Source organism: Alligator sinensis, unplaced genomic scaffold, assembly GCF_000455745.1.
Source record: "Alligator sinensis unplaced genomic scaffold, ASM45574v1 scaffold282_2, whole genome shotgun sequence".
NCBI lineage: Eukaryota > Metazoa > Chordata > Crocodylia > Alligatoridae > Alligator > Alligator sinensis.
Window position 1 is genome coordinate 3,707,240 of NW_005841879.1, and position 8,835 is coordinate 3,716,074.

Consider the following 8,835-nt stretch of genomic DNA (forward strand, 5'->3'; position numbering starts at 1 on the left):
GCAAATATCCTAGCTCCAAACATCTCTGGATGGTTCAAGTTCCAGCATGAGTCTTGCACGTGAACCTGTCTCTCCAGTTGACACACATATCTCATTGCAAGTCAATTCCTTTACATTAAAAACATTAGAAAGTAGCATCTGATCCAAGAGCTTGAGCAGAGAGAGAGGAAGGGTGTTGCCTCATGGGGTCCCTTCCAAACCTGTGCATGCAAGTGTCTTCTGTGATGGGCCCTTTTGTGAGATCAGGACCATAAGTATTTGACAGCCAGAAGAAGCATGATGCTACATGAGCTAGTTCTGAGGAATGTACCAGCATGATGAAAGCTTTTTAGGTTCAACTTTTCTATGTTACTTTGCTAGATTGCACTCCTGAAGCTGCTAAGTAAGACATTGCTCAGATTGCAGGAGTTTAGTGGAATTTAATTTCTCTGCTGGAGTTTAAATGGGGTGGCAGTGTGGGCTGATGGCTAAGCATAGAAGACTTGGATTCAGCTTCTGGCCCTGCCACTGCTTTGCTATGTGACCTTGGGCATGTTACTTCATTCATCAGGCTTTGCTTCTGCTAGTTTACAAATTGGAGGGCTCACATCTACCTCTTTATGTAAAGGGATTAAGGGCTCTCTGCAGGACCTAGGAGTTGTTACTGTTATTACTGAAAAGGGATGTTTGGAATCTCTTCTTGGAACATCTTGACAAAGAATATAAAACTTGTTTTGGGTGCATCTGCCACTTCCTTTGAGTTATAGGGGATGATTTATAGGAGGAAATGCATTATAAAGGAAATGTGTTCATGTTTCCTGTTGACTACATACAGGGTTTAACTCACGGAGCAGATTGTGGAGGGGATTCCTTGCTGCTAGATGATCACAAAAATCTGGTTAATTTGCCTTTTCTTTTTTTTTTTTTTAACTTTAGCTATGTTGTTACCAGCTAGTCTCTTGTTTCCTCATCCCAGTTAACCTGCCTGCCTGAGATTTTGAGTTGAGAAACTGCCTCTGCTGTGAAAGGGTGCATGTGAATAACTTCACAGACTTGAGGGGAAATACTGATGGCAGCAGCTCATCGTGACCATCTGCTGCTTCCAAGGACTCCAGTTTAAATCCCAGGGTCCTAAAGGTCATTTTATGAGGCTGTCAGGTTAGTTCCTGTAGCCTGTGGAGGACAGGCAATTTGCAGATTTGCAATTCTCATCCCTGTGTGGGTCTGCATTGTACACATTTGTACTGGAGCCAGTATCGTTTTGCTGGATGATACTGGGAATGCCCATTTACTCCTAGTTAATGTTGTTTTTGTGTGGGGGAGTAGCTACAATTTGCACTCCTGAGTGTACAGCATTGATATTAACTTAAGCTGTGAAAAAAGCATAAACCACGTTGGACAGATTATAACCTGGTAGAAATTGTTGTAGCGTGTTGATTTTATTTATTTCTTTTTCACCAGCTGTGTGTCTGTCCCAGTACAGCCACTTAACCATGCTTGTGGCAGCTTTGTGCTAAAGGTAAGGCTTTGCTTCTCCCAGGGACTTGCCCTGTTTCTAAATGTTGTTAGTGCTGTGCACATTAGGCCTTAGATTCAGTGGGCCATGCTGCTCCTTGGCATCACTCCATCAGGTGCCAGGGATGACGTTTGCCTTGATTCCTTGTGATTGGTCCTTTATGCTGGGTTTTCCACGGACTGATTCATTTCACTACTTTTGGACAGTGTCAGTTTAAAAAACCCCCCGTATCACTTTGCAGCTGACAAAGTCTTGCTTCTCTGGCCTTAGTGACAGATGGAGGAGCCTTAATTGAACCTTCAACCCCTAGGTATGGACGGTTCTTTTGACACTTAAGGATGAATGATGAAAAGGGTGTTTACATTCCCTTCTTGAGATTAGCCTGTAAGTGTTCACATTTATAATTGGGGTTTGATTTATTTATTTTTATTTCTCGTCCCCTTTATCCCCACCCCCAACAAAACAAAACAAAAAACCCAGCCGTTCCCACTCATTTGTTTTGAAGCACTGGTAGTAAGCAGCATTGAAAATCAAGTCTCAATCAGGTCGCGGGTTTTAGCCAGGGCCAGTAGTGTAGTGGCTGAAATCACAACAGTTGGATGTCTCTGCAGTGGAGTGTGGTATGAGCTGATGGTCTGAGTCTAGTTCAGGGGTGGGCAAAATGCGGCCTGGGGCCCAGATGCGGCCTGCCCAGGCCATCCTATCCGGCCCACGGGGCCCTTAAAAAATTTAGAAAATTCGTATTTATCTGCCCCTGGGCTGCCTGTCATGTGGCCCTCGGTGGCTTGCCAAAACTCAGTAAGCAGCCCTCTGCCCAAAATAATTGCCCGCCCCAGTCTAGTTTCTAATGGCCTGGTGTCCTGCTTGGCAGTCCCCTATGGAGTTTCCAGAAAGGGATCAGGGCTTGAACTGTAGGGGCGCCTGTACATGTGACAGGGGTTTAGTCCTTTGGGGTTGCAGTCAATGTCCCCTAAATTGAAATAGCAAGTTTTTAATTGAAACGATGGGTTTTATTTTTCCATCACCACCTACTTGATGTTGTCCTGGTGGGCACAGGCGCCTGCTGAAGGCAGAAGCGGTGAGGGGCCCGATCCTTTTTATTTATTTATTTATTTATTTATTTTGGGCAGAGCCTGCCCGGGTGGCTCCAGGTATTCTGGTGGCTGCAGGTGCCTGCTGAAGGCAGAAGAATTGAGGGGCTTGATCCTTTTTTTTCAGCAGAGTCTGCCCACTTCTCACAGCTACCGGGTAAACCGATGGATTAATGGCTGCAATGTTCCAAGTTGCAACATTGTAAACTAAACTACATGGGGATGCCTTTTAGTTAGTGATGATGCAAACTCATTTTAAACCCCCAAAACTCACGTATGTGTAAAGTGTAATGCCATTAAGCCACACAAAAGGAAATTTTCATCATGTGTACATGGTAACACTGTCATGTGTACAAGCGCCCTAGATGTTTACAACCCCTCCCTAGATAGTTGTTTTTCTGTTGGGTTTGAAACACATTAAAGATAGCTCCGGGTCTGTTTTTAGGGGGAAAACAATGAAAAGATTCTCTATTGCCTATGTTGTGCCTATTCTGTTTTCAGGCCTAGTTAACATTGTACTTTTGTGAGGGTGGAACAACTGTATTTAGAGGTTGGTGGGGGAGGTCAGGGGAAAAGGTCAGAGATTTGCCCAGTGGATCTGTGGGTTCCTTCTTTCCCTGCCCAACAAGCATTTCTTTATTCTGTTCCTCTTGCTGCTCCAGTTATTTGTGTGTGTTTTAGTGGACATACCTGGGGCCTGTAAAACCACTTGATTTTTAAATTATAATTCACAAGCTCCATTTACCCCCACTTGGGGGAAAGGAGGAGGAAAGCAGATCTGCTTTAAAAAAAAACAACCACTTTTGAATGTCTAAAATCTGTAATCTTTAAAGTCAGAAGGGACCATTACAATCATCTAGTCTGACCAGCATGATACAGGCCAGAGAACTTCATGTGCTAATTTATGTAGTAGAGAGAAATATTCCTCCCTATTGGTTTAAGAGATTTTTGTAAGCTCTTATTTTATGGTTGGATTAAGGGTGTAGGCAACCAGGTCCTAAGAAAGTGAGATGCTGGAAGGTTAACTTAGACCTTTTCTTAAGAGCCGTGTCTTATTTGCAGTTGGATCCATTGTCGGACCTGTGCGCTCACATGGAGTTTCACCGCAGTCTCTTGGGTTCCCTGGGAGAAAACCAGACTAGGACTGCAACACTGGTTCAGGCCGAGAGACGAACGATGCACTTTTTTTAAGGGCACTCTTGCCTTGCACGTGAAAAGAAGCTAATGCAAGTTCTTACCACGGGGCGGCAGCCTCTGGCAGTGTCCTGTAAGCCCAGTTTGCCAGAAGTGCAAATAACTAACCCTGCTCGGTAAGAAATGTATGGAGCCTCTGAAGAACCGGGAAATAAATAAAGGAAGAAATGGCTTTCACTTAGGTGGGGTGTAGGGATGATGACAACAAGGGATGCTTGAGGGTTTTGCTTCTGTCTGTGGATATCACATTCGGAGGCTGCCTTTCCTATTTTGGGCTAGACAAGGGTCAATCCAAATAATTGCACAAAGACAGGACTTGTAAAAAGCCACGGTGCTAGTCCGCAAACCCCAGGCGCTTTCTCAGCTGCATTCATAACTAGATTCAGTAGATGGTTCAGTGTCCCTTGCTCTCAGTTTAGTGCCTTTTGGCATGTTGGTGGCCTCCTCTCCTTGGGACAGACTGTTACCCTTCCGGTGCCAAACCTGCTTCAGATGCCTCCTCAGTTCGCTCTTTTTGCCCCACCTTCCAGTGCTCCCAGCATTCTGGTATTGTCTGGTTTTCTGAATTGCTGCACTGGAAATTGCCTGTATGAAATATATTCTTTCTGCTGGCAATGAGAGGTGATTTCTTCCCAGGTCTGTGAGTTCAAATTATCCAGCCCTCCCCCACAATTGTATAATCCTGATTAGATTCTCCATATTTCTTAAATCGACCATGTCTTTGTCACTCTCAGATTAAATTATTTCTTAAAAGCTCTTAATTGGACTCCCTCTGATACTGAGCCAGAGGCTGCCCCTTTGGCAGAGTGCATAGCCTGGCTGTTCTGCCCTGGAAGGGTGCGGGAGGTGGTAATGCCTGGTGGCATCTAAGATCTGTGCTCTGCTTTTGGGCTGGAGGATCCTGTTCAACCTTTTCCTGGTGGTCAAGATAATACCTAATTTAGGCTCCTTGTCCCTCTTCTGCCAGGACCACTGAGTTTGACTTAATTGCTTTTTATTCATCTGGGCTGAACTTGGATTCCAGCTCCTGGTTGAAGATCCATGCGTGTAACTCTCATCCTGAGCCTGCTGCATCAAAATTTGCTCTATAAATCTCTTCAAGGCCTGGTACTAAGCTTTTTTTTATTGGGTTCAACTTGTGTTTGACCATATTGCCCTCCATTTTTTTTGGCTAGATTTTCCTCTTACTAGTGTTTTTTTCTTCTCTTCCTTTGTTGGCTGTTGTTTGCCAGGGGCTGCTTTTGGGCTCACATTTATTTTAATTTTTGTTTCTTGTTCCAATACAAAGCCCAGATACTGGCACCAGCTAAATGAGCACATATATGGGCTTGCAATATTGTGACAGCTGCTATCTTCTCAGACTTTCAAGGAACTGAACCAGAAACCACCAGAGCTAAGCCTACGCTGCTACAGCTTGAGCTAAGAGTCCAGGATGGTCATCTGGGTCTGTAAGTGTCCTCCTCTGGGAACAGGGTACAGACTGACACCTGTAACACATGCTCCCCAGTTGGCTACAATATCACATGCTTAATCATTTTTTCTCTGGCTCCTTTTGACTTTGTGGGTCCTATGAAGATGAGAGATCACCATGTGGGCAGCCCGATGGCATAGTGATGCCATTTTGGCATATAAAAGAAGTAGGGGGGATGCCTTCTCTGTCTTTAATTTCCTTATGCTGGAAGAGACTGGAAAGCCTTAGTGATTCTTTCTGGCAGTCTGTCTGGCTGAATAAGGGCTCCTGGATGGTCTCTGAAGGGAGGTCACATACCTTGTTTTCATTCTGGAAGACAGAAGGATGCGATACAGCGCTCTGTTGGATGCATCATGGCAATGGAGAAACATGGGGATTTGTTCAGAGGGCTCCCTTAAAATTTCTTCTACCAACAACTTCCTGCTAGTTTTATCACCAGAGCCCACAAGGAGGGCTCCCAAAGGCATATTCAGTTATTTCCTGTCTGATTCAGACAAACATTTAATTGCTTGGACAGATCTTGCTTTGCCATGCAGACTGTTCCACAATATAGTGTTTTGGCTGCACCTGCTTGCAGGATGTTACCTTGGACGTAATGCTGATGAGAGAGAATTATTTTTAGCAGTTCTTCCCAGGCGTAGCTCTGAAGCCGTCCCTGCTTCTGTTTCACTGTCCAGCGCTATTTTAATGCTGCATGTGCCATCTGTTTTCTTCATGTCTTATCAAGTATCTTCCCTGTTCTAATATTAACAGGGAGGCCTCTTCATTCTTGCCCATTTTGAATTTCCACTACTGAGCTCTCGGCACCTGTGTTCTGATTCCTGCAATCTAGGAACAGTCACTCGCTGCTCAGTTGGCCAAGTCTTTCTCCCTCTCAAGTACAGCATGCCTGCAACAGTCAGCTTGTAGGCTTAGCTGTTACTTTGCTGTGCCTGCGTCAGGTCTGCTCAGTTTAGAATAGGCATATAACAGCAGCATAGTTTTCCATAAAAATCATCTTGGTGGCATCATCATAGTTGTCCTTGGTGGCTCTGAAGGTCACTGCTCTGTCTCCTCTTTGCCGTTGTCTTAGTAAGGTCACAGACAAATTTTCCATGCCTTTTGCTGTTGTATGCTTTGAGTATAATTTAATTAGCCCCATGGCTGCATATGGTGATAGGTCCCCAAATGACAGCAATAAATGGTTTTACCAGGGACTAGTTTTGCAATTTCCAACTCTATTTTCTCTCTCCCATCTTCTGTTAAATGTTACTTGTCACAGAATTATTCAATATGATGGTGCAATTTCATAGGAAATCTATCCCACTTTGGTTAATATTTTCTGACAGAATATGGTGGGGAGGCAACAAGGCTGTTCAAATGAATTGTTTTCTGTTAAGCAAAATTGCACAATTTAGCTTGTCCACCAGGGACTGGTTTTGGTAAACAAAAATGGGAAGATGAAATGGTGTTAATTATACTTGTATTATCTTTAAATATTCTGGATGATTCATGCCATCAAAGGTTGATAGCAGGATGACATAGGCTTTTAATAGTCTTCTATTTTAAAAGTCTCAGACATAACAGCCTGTGTGCTCCAGATTTAGCTAAACTGCTCTAAAGAGCACTTGGACTTTTTCCCCCCCTTCTCATACCTTTCCCAAGCCCGTGGACTCGCTAAGCCTGGGTCCTTATGTTTGTTCCAAGAGCCCCAAGGAAAATACAGCTGGATGTGATTGCTGCATCATTATTTTTCTCCTTGGGTGGAGAGGGAAGGGTTTGAGACTGAGCTGAAGTTGGACATACAGGCAAAGATATCTTGTTTTATAGCTGATGCCAAAACCAAGCACTGTGCAGCCTTCTAATTCACAACTAAGGATTTAATATTCAGAGAGAGTTAAGTGTTTGAGAGCTCGTGCTTGTTTTGTCTTGTCCCTGCCTGGCTTAGATCACTGGTTCTCAATCTTTTTTAGACTCTTGGCACCCCTGGGAGAATGCTAACTCTAAGTTTTCACTCTCTTTTTTTAATTTTGCCTATAGAAAAACAATAGAAATAAAAATTTCTGTTGCAGAGAATTCAGAAAGACCACATCTATGGATTTCTAATTGAAATCTCTGGGTTTATCTTGTGAATCACATTTGCAAACCTAACAGTGCTAACATTGTGTGGCGCTGCAGCACCCTTGAAAGGATCTCAAGGTATCACAGCACCCTGGTTGAGAAGCACGGGCTTAGAGAATGGGGTTCATTCTGCACTGCTGGGAGCATTACACTGACGGTGGGAATAAAAGCTCGCTGTGAGAGACGGGGAAACATGGATACTATTGCTTCAGCAACTTACTACATCAACTATGAAAATTAAATATCCCCTAGATGAATTGAGGCAAAATTGGCTGCCACCTGTCAACCTAAACCCCAATATTTTGCTCAGGGTGCTTAAACAAAAACTTTCTGAATCTAAGATCTTTCTCTGGGTGATAAGCAAGAGCTGAAATGCCCAGATCCAGCTGGGTCTGAGTGTATGTGGCCAGAGTTCAGCAGCCTTTGGAGCAAATACTCCTCTGTGGAAGGGAGTCCTATCATTGAGATCAGCTGAAATAGTTATTGACTTCAGGGACGTGATTAGACCCTGGGAGCCTTTATCTCCTCTTTCCCCTTAAAGGCACTTTACATGTTCTATATGTCAGGATCAGTGGAAATAATGAAGAATTACTGAGGCCTCACGTAATAAAATTAAAGAGTCAGAGGCTGCAGTTAACTTAAAAAAAAAAAAAAAAGTGGTAGGATAATTTTCCGACTGAACTTGTGGCTAATTGGGCTCGTTCCAGTAAGACATTGAGTACTCTGCTTTTACAGAGTGAGAAGCTTATCATCATAGCGTGCAGGGGAGAATTTCCCCAGCACGGCATTGTTTAATTGGCTAGGAACAGTAAGAGCTTTTGTTTTTCCTCTGCGCCATCCTTTGAAGCGCCAGGTACTTGCCCTCCCATTGGTGTAGGATAGGACGTGATGGACCAAAGCTCTGATCCAGAGTGACAGATCCTACGTTCATAAAATGACTTTAGTTTGGGGTGTGCAAAGTCCATCCGTGATGGACTCCCAACAGCCCCTGCCTTCATTGCTGCAGCCAGTTTCCATGGAGACCCCAGCAGCAACGGGGCCAGGGTTTCCATGGAGACCGACCCCAGCAGCGCTGGCAGGGCGCTTGCAACATGCGGGCAGTGGATCGCAGTTCTGCCCTGGCTCTGGATCATGCTGTCACTGCTGCCAGATCCCAGCGCTGGCCCTGGAGCAGTTCCCCGCTCAGCCGTGTGCCCTGCCAGTGCTGCTGGGGCTGGTCTCCATGGAAAGCCTGGCCCTGCGCTGTCACAGCCCTGCTGCTGGGGTCTCCATGGAAACTGTGCGGGCAGGGGCTGCTGGGAAATGGAGTCTGGCCATCAGCTGGATCTGCCATTTTGCCCACCCCTGCTTTAGATTATACGTGAATCCCTGATTTTTATTAACATACATGACTGAAGATGTACTATCACCTAACTTGGAGGTCTTCAAGAGGAGGCTTGACAGTCACCTGGCTGGGGTCATCTGACCTCTGTCCTCTTTCCTGC